General features: G+C 45.5%; 1 pseudogene; it reads right to left on the bottom strand.

Moving 5' to 3' along the window:
• Nucleotides 1-1,114: 1,114 nt before the first annotated feature.
• Nucleotides 1,115-8,587, bottom strand: LOC147975637 (uncharacterized; annotated as a pseudogene).
• Nucleotides 8,588-17,724: the final 9,137 nt, after the last annotated feature.

The following is a 17,724-nucleotide window of genomic DNA, read 5'->3' as shown; positions in this document are numbered from 1 at the left end:
CATGCCGATTTGTGGTGATAAGTACCTATTGCCACGAAATAGCATTCGTTGGCAGCCGTTGCGACTGGACACATGGTAATAGGTTATTGCCACAAAAAGGTAATTGGGGCAATAAAGTGTGCTATTGCAACAACCATGTGGGAAGTCGCCACATGTTTTCCCGTGGCAACACTCATCTATTGCCACAATTTACTTTGTAGAGATAGCTTTAATGCAACATGTAACGAATCATGGCGACTGATAACTCATTGCGATAGACATTTGTTGCAACAACCTATGCCAACGACGCTCGTTTCATGGTGCATATTGTTCCGTGGCAATAGTAAATTGTGGCAATAAACTATGGCAACAATCCTTGTTTTCGTGGCATTAGGCATTTTGCCACGAACCGCTACACTTGTGGCATTAAGTTATGGTAACAAATATTCCAGTCGTCGTAATAGGAAATTGCAACATACTAGTTTTGGCGGTGATAAATAGGTACCACAATGGGTGAAATGTTTGTAGCGAGAAACTATTGCGACAATTTAAATTTTCGTGGTGCTAACATGTGGCAACGAAAAGTGGGTTGTGGCAATAGCCTATTGCAACCTAAAAAAATACATGCATTCAATTACAATATTCAAAACCATATGTATAATATGTAGATTCATAAAATTCATAATTCTCATAGTAAATATCCATCAAATGAAACTCAAATGTAATTTAGGCATCCTAATTAAGTGCCAAGACTAAATTGTCCGTGATCTAGAATCCAGTCGAGCTAGTTTTTTGGATCGTGCAATCAAGGAAAAAAATAGTTCTAGTTAATGAATCCAACATAACATACGTCATACAATTATTCCAGCCCCATTGTTAAAAAGAATTGTCGTTAGACTAACCCGAGTGATACTGTGTCAGCAAGTATGTAACTGAGGGGTCAAAACAGTTTTACAAGTGTAAATGTCTAAAGCATAAGCACAAGTACATGTACTAAAATCTTCCACTATTGATTTAAGTTGTGGCTCGACCTATAGTTTCAGTTAAGTTCATGTCCCTAGCTGGCACATATTCATTTTTTTAAGTTGTGACTCAATGCAGCAACAATGCATGGTGAAAGAGAAGAAGCAGCTAGCTAATTATGAAGGCCAATGACATGCTCACTTGGAAGTGGACCATGAGTTTCAGTTTCTTTGTTTTGAACATCTTAGATGTGCTTTGTCCAAAAAAACGGAAAGAACAATTATAGGTGCGGCACCAATATTGACACTATAAAAGATGAAACAAGAATAACATGATCCAACACTTGAATAATCCCAGCTGGTGCAGAAGCATGCCGAAAGCACATCGTTGAATAACTATATAATAACCAAAAGTCAGTTTACTGACGTAAACATCCTGGGACTCTGTGTCAGACCATGTTCCATTCTTCGTGTGAGTGAGTTCCCACAGAGCAATACAATCTGGCTCTTCTCCAATTTCCAAGTTTCCCTGCAAGTAATATAGCAATGAGATGCTTGAAACATGAAATCATAGTTAGCAGCGAGGAATCATATTTAGTTAGACGCATACCTTCTCAAAACTTAGTTGCGAGTAAGATTTTGATCCAAATATGTGTTTTGTCTTCTGTTTCTTATGACTATCGGTGTTCTTTTGGCTGTGTTCCTACCAATTAATCGAAATGAAATATAACCATACTGAAAGCAATTTCATCTGAACACATAGTAGACAAAGAGTGATCTTAGAGATAACCTGAAATATTGAATCAGTGCCAAAGTACTCAATCATCCATTCCCACTCTTCTGGTTGTAAATCTTTCAACAGATTAGCCAATCTAGCTGCATCTGTTTTGTATGTCTTGTACGTGGAGCTTACAGTTGGTCGTCAGCCTCTATATCGCTCTTCCGCACTTTTGAGAACTTTTTCTTCGGTTTCTGGTGTATCTTCCAGGTCCCATCTGTCCTGTAAAGCATACAATAAATGAATATACATAAGCACTACATTATCCATGGTAAAATAAGATAACACATGTGAAAAATGTTGTATTCACTATGATATCAGCAACAATGAGTCAATGGATGGAAGGGTGAATGTTCGACCACGTCCTCACTCCAATGAGAAGTCTTGAAGGTTTAGCAATTTAACCCATACCAGGATTTTATGCATTATAACAAATGTTAGAGACAGCTTAAATTGCATAAACAATTTACCCGATTTGGGTTGTCCACGTTGGTTTGTGTATGTTGTTATACTTTCCATCCTTGTTAAGACAATAGAGCCTTTCCTTCCTGCACACAAAATCAATCAAGGGACTTAGCATTAACAAAGCATTAATGTTGTGCACCATCCAGATAGGTGATTATGAAGTAAGGATGTTGTGTACCATGAGCATCCTCCGTAGAATTCATCATTGTTCCCTCGTGTAGGTAATATCAGAATTTGAGTCAATTTAAGAAGAAACACAATACGTAAAGCAGGCATAAAATCAAATCAGTTTAACAAAAAAAATAAGAAAAAAGGAAAAAAAAAACTACATTGGAAACATGTAACGAAATAACTACAAGGCCCCGTCTCACGCACATCTCCTCCTCTCTTCTCTATGTTCTCTTTCTCTTCTAGAGCAGATCCATTTATCTCCGCATGATCCAATCGCACAACCAAAGGTTCTGATTGTACCACAATGGGTCAATTTTTTCTCACTTTTCTCTTTCTCACATCTCTCCTCTGCTTCTTTGAGTCCAATTGTTTTGGGTGAACAATTCTTCAGTCAACCTCCATAGTACACAACTTGTTTCTATGGATGGTGGGCCAATAATTAATAACTATTGTTTCGATTTAAGACGAATATGCAGAACAGAATCATACAGACACATATTAATGGAAAACACATCTATGGAGTAGATGGAACTTTATCTAATCCTCACAACATGAACTTCAATTCAGCCTAGGAAATCTAACGAAAACTACAGAGAGTTGCCGGTTCAGGTGCGAGGAACTTGGAAAGTAATGCAAGTTGCAGCCTAATTGGCTGCCAACTGAAGCAGGGGAGTAGGAAATACAAAGATGCTTCGAAATTTTGATTCATCAGCCTACACTATTATTGTCCTATAGTGGCATCACAGAAATCAAGAAGCAGTACCTTTCAGCATCAAGATCATGGCTCCAGCGATGGTCAATGAGGGATTCCTGGATTAGGGGGTATCCGGACAGACGGATTATATCCTTTGGCCGGACTGTTGGACTATGAAGATCCAAGATTAAAGACTTCGTCCCATGTCCGGATGGGACTCTCCTTGGCGTGGAAGGCAAGCTTGGCAATACGGATATGTAGATCTCCTTCCTTGTAACCGACTCTGTGTAACCCTAGCCCCCTCTGGTGTCTATATAAACCGAAGGGTTTAGTCCCTAGGACAAACAACAACAATCATACCATAGGCTAGCTTCTAGGGTTTAGCCTCTTCGATCTCGTGGTAGATCAACTCTTTTACTACTCATATTATCAAGAACAATCAAGCAGGACGTAGGGTATTACCTCCATCAAGAGGGCCCGAACCTGGGCAAAACATCGTGTCCCCTGCCTCCTGTTACCATCCGCCTAGACGCACAGTTCGGGACCCCCTACCCGAGATCCGCTGGTTTTGACACCGACATTGGTGCTTTCATTGAGAGTTCCTCTGTGTCGTAATCATTAGGCTTGATGGCTCCTTCAATCATCGATAGCGATGCAGTCCAGGGTGAGACTTTTCTCCCTGGACAGATCTTTGTATTTGGCGGCTTCGCACTGCGGGCCAACTTGCTTGGCCATCTAGAGCAGATCGAGAGTTATGCCCCTGGCCACCAGGTCAGGTTTGGAAGCTTAAACTACACGGCCGATATCCACGGAGACTTGATCTTCGACGGATTCGAGCCCCTGCCGAATGCGCCACACGGTCACGATGAGCATGATTTAGCTCTACCATCGGACAATGTTCAGGAGATTGCACCGGCAACCGCTCCGACCCTCAATTCGGATCCAATTGCGTCATCCATGGACGGGTGGATAGACCACGCCACGGAGGCTGCATCCTCAGCGGCGATCGAGCCGAGTATCAACCTTACCCTTCACGGGAGCTGTGACGCCAAACTGCCGGATCCTTCCCCGGCCACGGACTCCAAACCACCTGCGCCCGTTCCTGTCGAATCCGACTGGGCACCGATCATGGAGTTCACATCCGCGGATATCTTTCATCACTCGCCCTTCGGAAACATACTAAACTCATTAAGGTCTCTCTCCTTGTCAGGAGAGTCCTGGCCGAACTATGTCCGACAGGATTGGGATGCGGATGACGAAGAAATTCGCCGCCCACCCACCACCCACTTAATAGCCACTATCAACGATTTGACCGACATGCTCGACTTCGACTCCGAAGACATCGACGGTATGGACGACGATGCAGGAGACGAACAGGAGCCACTGCCCACAGGGCACTAGACGCCCACTTCATCATATGATGTATGCATGGTGGACACACCCAAAGAAAACGACGACGAGGAACGGAAGGACGCAGTGAAGGGTTGTTCCCTCGAGAAGCAGTCAAAGCGGTAGCGTAAGCGCCGCTCCAAATCCCACCTCGGCAGAAACAGCGATCATATAGACCCAGCGATAGAGCAGGGTGAGCCAACGGACGACAAACACGGCATTGAACCACCGTCCGACCATGGCAACACGGAGAATCAAACCGAACAACCCGACTCCGGCGAAGATAACAGTCCGGATGACATCACACCAGACAGGCACCCAGAGCAACAGAATACCCATCAAAGGCTTTTTGCCATTGCGAGGAGTCTGAAAAAGCAGAAGCAAAGGCTCAGGGCTGCACAAGACACACTCAGAATTAGATGGGGTAAAGTACTCAACACTGCAGCAAAATACGGCGGTAGTCGCCACACAAAGAGCTACCCGAAGCGAAAGCTGCTACCTGAATTCGATGAGGAGGCCTTAGATCCCCCGCAATCAAAAAACAAAACAGCCATCCAGTCGGATAGACGACCTCGTGGCCAACTTAGAGCGGCAAACGATGCCACACACAAGCTAGTACGTGATCCACGTGAGGGCTCGCATCAAAAGGATGGCGCAATCAGATCCATCTATGGGCCGAGCAAGCGCGCTCCGGCGCGCAATGCAACACAACAAAAATCCGAACACCACGGCTGAGGGAGTCCTGGATTAGGGGGTGTTCGGATAGCCGGACTATACCTTCGGCCGGACTCCTGGACTATGAAGATACAAGATTGAAGACTTCGTCCCGTGTCCGGAAGGGACTTCCCTTGGCGTGGAAGGCAAGCTTGGCGATACTGATATGTAGATCTCCTACCATCATAACCGACTCTGTGTAACCCTAGCCCTCTCCGGTGTCTATATAAACCGGAGGGTTTTAGTCCGTAGGACGGACAACAATCATACCATAGGCTAGCTTCTAGGGTTTAGCCTCATTGATCTCGTGGTAGATCTACTCTTGTACTACCCATATCATCAATATTAATCAAGCAGGACGTAGGGTTTTACCTCCATCAAGAGGGCCCGAACCTGGGTAAAACATCATGTCCCCTGCCTCCTGTTGCCATCCGCCTAGACGCACAGTTCGGGACCCCCTACCCGAGATCCGCCGGTTTTGACACCGACATTGGTGCTTTCATTGAGAGTTCCTCTGTGTCGTCACTTTTGGGCCCGATGGATTCTCCGATCATCAACGATGATGCGATCCAAGGTGAGATTTTCTCCCTGGACAGATCTTCGTATTTGGCGGCTTTACACTGCGGGCCAATTCGCTTGGCCATCTGGAGCAGATCGACAGCTACGCCCCTGGCCGCCAGGTCAGATTTGGAAGTTTAAACTACACAGCGGACCTCCGTGGAGACTTGATCTTCGACGGGTTCGAGCCGCAACTGAGCGTGCCGCACTGTCACGATGGGCATGATCTAGCTCTGCCGCCGAACAGTGCCCTGGAGGCTGCACCCGCATCAGCTCCAACTCTTAATTCGGAGCCAACTACGCCAATCGAGGATGGGTGGTTGGACACCGCCTCGGGGGCTGCAATCTCTATGGCAATCGAGCCGAACATCAGCCCTATTCTCTGTGAAGCCCGTGACTCCAAGGAGCCGGACTCCTCTCCAGACTCCAAGCCCTCCGCGCCCCTACCGATCGAACCCGATTGGGCGCCGATCATGGAGTTCACCGCCGCGGGCATCTTTCAGCACTCGCCCTTCGGCGATATTATGAATTCACTAAAGTCTCTCTCTTTATCAGGAGAGCTCTGGCCGGACTATGGTCAACAAGGTTGGGATGCGGATGATGAAGAAATTCAAAGCCCACCCACCACCCACTTCGTAGCCACTGTCGATAATTTAAACGACGTGCTCGACTTCGACTCTGAAGACATCGACGGTATGGACGACGATGTAGGAGATGAACATGAACCAATGCCTATAAGGCACTGGACAGCCACCTCATCTCATGATGTATACATGGTGGACACACCCAAAGGAAGCGACGACGAGGAACACAGGGATGCAACGAGGGATCGTTCACTCGAAAAGCAATCAAAGCGGTGACGTAAGCGCCTCTCCAAGCCCCGCCTTGACAGAGACAGGAGCCATACAGACCCAGCCATAGAGCAGGACGAGCCTGCGGACGACGAACATGCCTTCGAGCAACCGTCCGAACAGGGCAACTTGGATAAATAAATCGAACACCCTGTGTTGGGGAACGTAGTAATTTCAAAAAAATTCCTACGCACACGCAAGATCATGGTGATGCATAGCAACAAGAGGGGAGAGTGTGATCTACGTACCCTTGTAGACCGACAGCGGAAGCGTTAGCACAACGCGGTTGATGTAGTCGTACGTATTCACGGCCCGACCGATCAAGCACCGAAACTACGGCACCTCCGAGTTTTAGCACACGTTCAGCTCGATGACGATCCCCGGACTCCGATCCAGCAAAGTGTCGGGGAAGAGTTCCGTTAGCACGACGGCGTGGTGACGGTCTTGATGTACTATCGTCGCAGGGCTTCGCCTAAGCATCGCTACAACATTATCGAGGATTATGGTGGAAGGGGGCACCGCACACGGCTAAGATATTTTATGATCATGTGGATCAACTTGTGTTTCTAGGGGTGCCCCCTGCCCCCGTATATAAAGGAGCAAGGGGAGGAGGCCGGCCGGCCCTATAGGCGCGCCAAGGAGGAGTCCTCCTCCTAGTAGGAGTAGGACTCCTACTAGGAGGGGGAAGGAAGTGGGGAGGGAGAAGGAAAGGGGGGCGCTGCCCCCCTCTCCTAGTCCAATTCGGACCAGGGGGAGGAGGTGCGCGGCCCACCCTGGCTGCCCCCCTCTCTCTCCCCACTAAGGCCCATATGGCCCATTACTTCTCCCGATAGGGTTCCGGTAACCCTCCGGCTCTCCGGTTTTCTCCAAAATCACCCGGAACACTTCCAGTGTCTGAATTGTAACATCCCAAAATTCTAAATTTTGGAATGTTATACTAAATAGATAGATTTGTTTAATTGAGTGAAATTCGAAACTTTTTGAAAGTTAAATGAGAGGGAATAAAAGGACTTTCCCAAACTTTCACATTTGCATTTTTATGATCTCTTGAATTCAAATTCTTTTCAATCACAAAACCCTGGAGAGAAGATGACATGACTTCTTCCATTTATTTAAATGACAAGGGTTGTTGAAAATATTTGAATTTCATTTGAGAATATTTCCAATTCTGAAACTTTATGCAACTCAATGATTTTCACGAGCGAAGATAAAATGACTTCTTCAAATTATATGAAATATGAGTTGGGACTTTCAAAGGATCAATTTCTAGGTCCTTTTGGAATTAATTTTCAGTTTGGATTTATTTGAGTTTTATTCAAATTATTTTTATCCAAAAATAAAATATATGGAAATTAGGGTAACATGATTCCCTACATTAGAAAATTGGAGAAAAATTAAATTGAAATCATTTTGGTATTTTTAAAATGATTTTTGCTGGATTTTAATAGACCAGTAGCACTCTTTGATTTATCTGGATTTTGTGGATTTTATTTGAAGTATTAAAAATGTCCATGTTGTAGAAAATATTTTTCTGAAAATTTTGGTATATTATACGCCTATATAAAAATTTTATTTATTTTGTTTTATTTCTTTTTCTGTTGTCTGGGAAAATCTTAAAAAAAACCTCCGTCGCCGACTGGGCCGGCTCAGGGCCCAGCCGACCGCGTGCCGGCCCAGCCCAGCCAGCGCGCTGCCGCCGCCTTCCTCCTCATGCCCGTGCGGGACTCCCGCCGGAGTCCGCCGCACCTACGGCACCGGCCGCCCCTTCCCCAAGCCAGGAGCCGCCCCAGCCCTTTATAACCCGAGGCACCGCGCCGCCCCGCGCCACCCCTCGCACCGCCGCCGCCGCTGCAGTGCCCCGCCTCTCGCGCCGCCGCCGCTGCACACTCCGTCCGCCGCCGCAGCTAGCGCCGCTGCCGCTCCCTGCCGTCGCCGCGCCTCGCCACTGCGCCGCCCCGCGCCACCCCTTGCCGCCGCCCCGCTCGCCGTCGAAGCCGTCGGCGAGATCCGCCGTAACCGCCGCCATCGCCACCTCGCCGGAGAGCCACCGGAAAACCGCCACCGCTGCCGGTTTATTTCGCCCGAGCCGGTAAAAGCCGCCGTTTTTTCTTTCGGTTAAAAAAAACCTAGATCGGTTTTCCACAGAAAACCTAGATCTGATTTTTTTTGTTTAGTTATGTAGTGAGCGTTTACTAGTTATGCCTTTGGAGTGAACGGTTTTCGTCGGTTTTGTTTCTGAAGAGAACGTTCGTTAGATAGGTTTTCTCTTTTTCTATTTAATTTCGGCTAGGGACCTATTCGTGATAATTTTCTTCACAGATTAGTCCCTGTACTTCAATCTATCACTACTTTTTACTCGTTAGTCCAAATCCAACGAAACCAACGCCCACATCTTCGTTATGATCTCCTCTCTTCAGATAAACAACTTAAACATGTTTTTTGAAAAGTTAAAATTTGAATTAAATCAGATTGAATTCAAACTTCGTTTGATCATAACATGAGTTTCGTAGCTCCGTTTGAGTTGATTCTTTTTGCAAATCGAAGCTCTTGACCTAAACTTTCTGATAAGGCCAAATTCACTTAATTTTGGTACTGTTAGAAATTGTTTTATGTTGCAAGAGTTATTTGCTTGGTTTTTGAAGTTCTCCAAATCGACTTTTTCGATTTTTCTGGTCTTTTGAGTGATTGCTTACGTGTGGTTACTACTGCTTGCTGACGATAGATTGACCGGAGTGTGACGAGTAGATCTATCAAGATTTTTGAGTGCAAATCATCTTCATCAACATTGCAGGCAAGTAACACTTTGATCATACCTTTTCTACTACCCAGTTTTATTGCATTAGATCAATCCTCACACATTGCATGATTAGGATCTAATTAAATTGTGGGATGGGAAGTAGATGAGGTAGTACCTATTACCTGTTTATTATCAAACCTTTGGGAGTTACTTCTACGTTTGCTTATTATGCCATGCTATGCTAGTAGACGTGGATTGGGTGAGTGAAATCCATGACAGATGTGAGATTGTTAATTAATGGTTTATCTAAGGTGGCAACTTAAACACACATCTGGGTGGATTGAGGCACCTGGGTATTCCAGGACTTGCCTGTTTTCTTTTGGACCGCCACCCAGGCTCAAAGGGATCATGAGACTATTCATACTAGAAACTTCCGTGTGCAGCCACAAGCTATTATGGGCTCTAGCATAGTTGACTAAGTTGTGCGAACTCTTACAATGGTAGACTAGCAGATGTAGGGGATGTAGGTGGTACGGTCTACCCGATCGTAAGGTGCTAGCGCTTCTGAAAGACTATGTCTCGGTCATCCATCTTCTCAAACATCATGTAGTGCGAGAAAACAAATGGAGGCGATCGAGTCTTGTGGGGAAAAGTGCGCAAACCTCTGCAGAGTGTAACAAACTAATCATGGTTAGCCGTGACCCCGGTTATGGACATCTTGAGTATCTAGTTCTTGGATTATCCTGTTGATCTCATCACGTTACTTTAAATGAATATTGTTGGGTTTAATGATGTTACTTAATTGGGATTGAGAATGCTGTCAACCATTCTCAATGTTCAACAACCACCATGATAGTTAAATAAAATTTATTCCTTTGCAGTAGGGAAAAATTGGCTTTACGCAAAACTATAACCATAGAGCTTTTCCACCGGCCAAATATGCATGTAGTGATAGCCATTGTTCATCATTCTCTATGGTGTGAATTTGCCAGTACATTCAATGTAATGACCCTTGGTGGCTGCAACGTCTCATGTTCCAGGATTTCTTACGACGAGTAAGTGATACGTTAGGGTTACGATTTCTACACTCAACTTTGCCGTTGGTGTTGATGGGAATCCACAACCTTGTTACTTCCGCTATTTTGGATTTGAGGTAATAGAATTTGCGTTACTTTTACATGTGATTTACCTCTGTTATAAATCCTCGAGTACTGTGTGTGTCAGCATACCGATCCAGGGATGACACTTAAGCACAGAGACTTGATCCATTCGGGTCGGGTCGCCACACGAATATAGCCATCCAATATCAATCTTTATGTCTCGAACATTTCGAGACTCCTCGTTATGTCCGTGATCACATCCGGGACTCCGAACTAACTTTGGTACATCAAAAACTCATAAACTCATAATATAACTGTCATCCAAACCTTAAGCGTGCGGACGCTACGGGTTCGAGAACAATGTAGACATGACCGAGACACGTCTCCTGTCAATAACCAATAGCGGAACCTGGATGCTCATATTGGCTCCTACATATTCTACGAAGATCTTTATCGGTCAGACCGCATAACAACATACGTTGTTCCCTTTGTCATCGGTATGTTACTTGCCCGAGATTCGATCGTCGGTATCTCAATACCTAGTTCAATCTCGTTACCGGCAAGTCTCTTTACTCGTTTCGTAATACATTATCTCGCAACTAACTCATTAGTTGCAATGCTTGCAAGGCTTATGTGATGTGCATTATCGAGAGGGCCCAGAGATACCTCTCCGACAATCGGAGTGACAAATCCTAATCTCGAAATACACCAACCCAACATGTACCTTTGGAGACACCTGTAGAGCTCCTTTATAATCACCCAGTTACGTTGTGACGTTTGGTAGCACACAAAGTGTTCCTCCGGCAAACGGGAGTTGCATAATCTCATAGTCATAGGAACATGTATAAGTCATGAAGAAAGCAATAGCAACACACTAAACGATCGGGTGCTAAGCTAATGGAATGGGTCATGTCAATCACATCATTCTCCTAATAATGTGATCCCGTTAATCAAATGACAACACATGTCTATGGTTAGGAAACATAACCATCTTTGATTAACGAGCTAGTCAAGTAGAGGCATACTAGTGACGTTTAGTTTGTCTATGTATTCACACAAGTATTATGTTTCCGGATAATACAATTCTAGCATGAATAATAAACATTTATCATGATATAAGGAAATAAAATAATAACATTATTATTGCCTCTAGGGCATATTTCCTTCAGTCTCCCACTTGCACTAGAGTCAATAATCTAGATTACACAGTAATGATTCTAACACCCATGGAGCTTTGGTGCTGATCATGTTTTGCTCGTGGAAGAGGCTTAGTCAACGGGTCTGCAACATTCAGATCCGTATGTATCTTGCAAATCTCTATGTCTCCCACCTGGACTAGATCCCGGATGGAATTGAAGCGTCTCTTGATGTGATTGGTTCTCTTGTGAAATCTGGATTCCTTTGCCAAGGCAATTGCACCAGTATTGTCACAAAAGATTTTCATTGGACCCGATGCACTAGGTATGAAACCTAGATCGGATATGAACTCCTTCATCCAGACTCCTTCATTTGCTGCTTCCGAAGCAGCTATGTACTCCGCTTCACATGTAGATCCTGCCACAACGCTTTGTTTAGAACTGCACCAACTGACAGCTCCACCGTTTAATGTAAACACGTATCCAGTTTGCGATTTAGAATCGTCCGGATCAGTGTCAAAGCTTGCATCAACGTAATCATTTACGATGAGCTCTTTGTCACCTCCATATATGAGAAACATATCCTTAGTACTTTTCAGGTATTTCAGGATGTTCTTGACCGCTGTCCAGTGATCCACTCCTGGATTACTTTGGTACCTCCCTGCTAGACTTATAGCAAGACACACATCAGGTCTGGTACACAGCATTGCATACATGATAGAGCCTATGGCTGAAGCATAGGGCATCTTTCATTTTCTCTCTATCTTCTGCATTGCTCGGGCATTGAGTCTTACTCAATTTCACACCTTGTAACACAGGCAAGAATCCTTTCTTTGCTTGATCCATTTTGAACTTTTTCAAAACTTTGTTAAGGTATGTGCTTTGTGAAAGTCCAATTAAGCGTCTTGATCTGTCTCTATAGATCTTAATGCCCAATATGTAAGCAGCTTCACCGAGGTCTTTCATTGAAAAACTCTTATTCAAGTATCCCTTTATGCTATCCAGAAATTCTATATCATTTCCGATTAGTAATATGTCATCTACATATAATATCAGAAATGCTACAGAGCTCCCACTCACTTTCTTGTAAATACAGGCTTCTCCAAAAGTCTGTACAAAACCAAATGCTTTGATCACACTATCAAAGCATTTATTCCAACTCCGAGAGGCGTGCACCAGTCCATAAATGGATCGCTGGAGCTTGCACACTTTGTTAGCTCCCTTTGGATCGACAAAACCTTCCGGCTGCATCATATACAACTCTTCTTCCAGAAATTCATTCAGGAATGCAGTTTTGACATCCATCTGCCAAATTTCATAATCATAAAATGAGGTAATTGCTAACATGATTCGGACAGACTTAAGCATCGCTACGGGTGAGAAGGTCTCATTGTAGTCAATCCCTTGAACTTGTCGAAAACCTTTTGCGACAAGTCGAGCTTTGTAGACAGTAACATTACCGTTAGCGTCAGTCTTCTTCTTAAAGATCCATTTATTCTCAATTGCTTGCCGATCATTGGGCAAGTCAACCAAAGTCCATACTTTGTTCTCATACATGGATCCCATCTCAGATTTCATGGCTTCAAGCCATTTTGCGGAATCTGGGCTCACCATCGCTTCTCCATAGTTTGTAGGTTCATCATGATCTAGTAGCATGACTTCCAGAACAGGATTACCGTACCACTCTGGTGCGGATCTTACTCTGGTTGATCTACGAGGTTCAGTAGTATCTTGTTCTGAAGTTTCATGATCATCATCATTAGCTTCCTCACTAATTGGTGTAGGTGTCACAGAAACTGGTTTCTGTGATGTACTACTTTCCAATAAGGGAGCAGGTACAGTTACCTCATCAAGTTCTACTTTCCTCCTACTCACTTCTTTCAAGAGAAACTCCTTCTCTAGAAAGTTTCTGAATTTAGCAACAAAAGTTTTGCCTTCGGATCTGTGATAGAAGGTGTATCCAATAGTTTCCTTTGGATATCCTATGAAGACACATTTCTCTGATTTGGGTTCGAGCTTATCAGGTTGAAGCTTTTTCACATAAGCATCGCAACCCCAAACTTTCAGAAACGACAACTTTGGTTTCTTGCCAAACCACAGTTCATAAGGTGTCATCTCAATGGATTTTTATGGTGCCCTATTGTAACACCCCGGATATGATTTACCCAATATGTACTCCAACTCTTGCCGTTTCCGGCGTTAAGTTATTTTATTTTCTCGGGTTCGGGTTTTTGTCTCCGTGTGTTGTTTTCGTTGTCATGCATCTCATATCATGTCATCATGTGCATTGCATTTGCATACGTGTTCATCTCATGCATTCGAGCATTTTCCCTGTTGTCCGTTTTGCATTCCGGCGCTCCGTTCTCATCCGGTGGTCATTTCTACCTTTCTTTCGGTGTGGGGATTAAACATTTCCGGATTGGACCGAGACTTGCCAAGCGGCCTTGGTTTACTACCGGTAGACCGCCTGTCAAGTTTCGTACCATTCGGACTTCGTTTGATGCTCCAACGGTCAACCGAAGGACCGAAAAGGCCTCGTGTGTGTTGCAGCCCAACACCCCTCCAAGTTGGCCCAAAACCCACCAAAACCCTCTCCATCATCTAGAGCGTTCGATCACGATCGCGTGGCCGAAAACCGCACCTCATTTGGACACTCCTAGCTCCCTCTATGCCTATATATACCTCCCCCATTCCAAATTTCGGATCTCCCCGTCCAAACCCTAAAAATCCCAGATCCGCCGCTAACCAGACATCTCTGCCCCTGGCCGGACCCTTCGCGCCGCCGCGCCCGGCCAGTGAGGCTGCGCTAAGTGGCATGCCGGGAGTCTCCCCGCCGCCGGCCCGCTCGGCCCGCCGCGGGCCCCCGCGGCCCGGTTCCGCCGCGCCGCCCCACGCGTCGCCCCGCCGCCCTCGCCTCCAACTCCGGCGGCCCGCGCCGCCCTGCGCCATCGCCGTCGGCCGCCGCACTCCTTCGGCCGGAGCCGCACCTCGCCGCCGCCATCTTCGTCGACGCCGGCCCGGCCCCGCGCCGCCCGCCGCCGCCAAGTCGCCGCCCCGGGCAAGCTCCCTCACCGGCCGGCGAGCCCCCCCTCCTCCGCGCCAAGTTCCCCGACGACTCCGGCGGCCCACCTCCGTTTTCCGATGAACCTCGGGAAGCGCGCCGCGATCCAGATCTGGCAGCTATAGTAAACCCTAACCGCGAGGTGGAATTTTCTTCTAAGTCCTCAAATTCTCAGATCCATATGCCCTTGTTCATCGCGCTATATCTTTGCAGCCATAGCTCCGTTTTGGGCATATAGCATATCAAAATGTTCGCCTTAAAGAGTACATCATTTCATCTCATTGCATCATTTTCATTTGAGTTCATCTTGGTGCCCGAAATGCTGTTAGAAGAGTGCTATTTGAGATAATTGTCAGATCTGCTGCTCCAATTAGATATTTGTCATTTTTACCATGATTATTGTGTGCATGATATGCCCAGGTGCTCTACATGAGTTTTGTTATATGTTTTGCCATCTATCCAGAGGTGCAAACCATGTATTTTTGTGATGTGTGTGGTGACTAGCACAAGCTTGCAAAGTGGAGCATTCGTTAATGCTGATTTCAGGGACTTAGCATTTCCACTAAGTCCTTGACCTGTTTATCTCATATGGCCATATGTTCATGTTGTTTCCTAGTGATCCGTGCCTCTTTTGAGGATGATCAATAAGGATGTTTTGTTAATCTTGTAGTGCTCTATCCATCCATGTCTTTGTTTGCAATTATGGAGCACCCTAGCTTGAGTCAATCGATCTCTACTTTTGTCATTTCGTGAATCTGGGCAGATTGTCTACTTGTTAGCGATTTTGCCGGGGATGTTGTAGTTGATACGTGCATGCTATGCTATTGTTCTTGCCATGTCTAGCTTGTGTTTTGTGTATTCTTGATGGGTGCATGCTTAGATTCTCATGACTTTCTCTGTAGTGAGTGCATCAAGCTCGTAAACATGCCTACTTGATATCTGTTTCAGCATGCTCCAGTTTTCACTAAGTCTGAGAACTGATTATGTTTTTGCCATGTTCACATGCTTGCAATTGTGTTTTATGATCCCTTTTGGCTCAAGGTCACTAAGGGACATTTGTTAAGCTCTTTGAGTAGCTCCATGCCATGCTTTATTTTGCCATGTTCAGGTCCTGTAGCATGTAGTTTTGTTGCTCCAAAGAGTGCTATCTGTTCTGAAATTCCAGACAAGTGTTAATTTCACAAAGTCTGAGATCTGTTTACCAAATGCATTTTTGCCATGCTTGTTTGAACTTGTTAATGGATGAATTGGCCGTAGCTCAGTGCTAGACTTTTGTTAAGCATCATGAATGGATTACTGCCATGTATTTTGATGCCATGTTTAGGTGTTGTAGCATGTTCATCTTGTTGCATTTAGATGACTACTTGTTGTAAATCGCAGAACGTGGTCATATTTGAATCGCTTGCCATTTCCAAACCGTAACTCCGATTCCGGCGTTCTTTATATCGTTTTCAAGCGATTTCATCTCATCTTTCCAGTGGCACACTTGGATTTCCAAGTTGAGGCCAGGTTCATGCATTCCTTGTCAAATCTTGCATATGCATCACATATTGCATCCCGCATAGCATACCATCTTTGCATCATATTGTTTGATCCTTGCACGTGGTTGATTGTGTCTTTGTTGCTTGTTTGTCTTGTTTGGGTAGAGCTGGGAGACGAGTTCACTAACGAGGAGCCCGTTGAGTTTGCTTTCGAGGATCCAGTCAACTCTGACAACTTTGCAGGCAAGATGATCATACCCTCGAAATCACTACTATCTTTGCTTTGCTAGATGCTCGCTCTTTTGCTATGCCATGCTATGATGCCTACCACTTGCTTTCAAGCCTCCCAAATTGCCATGTCAAACCTCTAACCCACCATGTCCTAGCAAACCGTTGATTGGCTATGTTACCGCTTTGCTCAGCCCCTCTTATAGCGTTGCTAGTTGCAGGTGAAGATTGGAGACCGTTCCTTGTTGGAACATTATTTACTTGTTGGGATATCATTATATTGCCATGTTATCTTAATGCATCTATATACTTGGTAAAGTTTGGAAGGCTCGGCCTCTCGCCTAGTGTTTTGTTCCACTCTTGCCGCCCTAGTTTCTGTCATATCGGTGTTATGTTCCCGGATTTTGCGTTCCTTACGCGGTTGAGTTATAATGGGAACCCCTTGATAGTTTGCCCTGATTAAAGCTTTTCCAGCAATGCCCAACCTTGGTTTTACCATTTGCCACCTAGCCTCTTTTTCCCTTGGGTTTCCGGAGCCCAAGGGTCATCTTATTTAAACCCCCCCCCCCCCCCGGGCCAGTACTCCTCTGAGTGTTGGTCCAACTCGTCAGCCGCCGGTGGCTACCAGGGGCAACTCTGGGCTGGCCTACCGGAAGTTTAGACAATCTGAGTGTGCCTTGAGAAAGAGATATGTGCAGCTCCTATCGGGATTTGTCGACACATTCGGGCGGTGTTGCTGGATTTTTTTTAACCTGTCGAAGTGTCTTGAAGAACCGAGATACCGAGTCTGATCGGAACGTCTCGGGAGAAGGTCTATTCCTTCGTTGACCGTGAGAGCTTGTCATGGGCTAAGTTGGGACTCCCCTGCAGGGTTTTGAACTTTCGAAAGCCATGCCCACGGTTATGGGCAGATGGGAATTTGTTAATGTCCGGTTGTAGATAATTTGAACCTTAACTTAATTAAAATGAATCAATTGTGTGAGTTACCGTGATGGCCTCTTCTCGACGGTGTCCGGGAAGTGGACACGGTGTTGGTGTAATGCTTGCCGCAGGATTGCTCTCTAGTTATGCGGTCGCGCTTTGCCTTCTCTTTTTCTCGCTCTCTTTTGCGAACAGGATGGCCACCATATATGCTACTCGCTTGCTGCAGCTCCACATATATTCACCTTGCCTTTCCTATTAATCTTAAATAGTCTTGATCGCGAGGGTGCGAGATTGCTGAGTCCCTGTGGCTCACAGATTACTTCCAAACCAGATGCAGGGCCTGATGATTCCGCTCCAGATGGCGCGCTCGAGCTCAAGTGGGAGTACGACAAGGACTCTCAACGATACTACGTGTCTTTCCCTGATGATCAGTAGTGGTGCCCAGTTGGGGTGATCGGGACCGTGTCGCATGTTGGGTTATCTTTTATTTTGGCGC

Source organism: Triticum urartu, chromosome 4A (assembly GCF_056163025.1).
Source record: "Triticum urartu cultivar PI428250 chromosome 4A, HENAU_Tu73, whole genome shotgun sequence".
In the NCBI taxonomy this organism is placed as follows: Eukaryota; Viridiplantae; Streptophyta; class Magnoliopsida; order Poales; family Poaceae; genus Triticum; species Triticum urartu.
The sequence above is the reverse complement of the archived record's forward strand: the minus strand, read 5'-3'. Positions and strand labels throughout refer to the sequence as shown.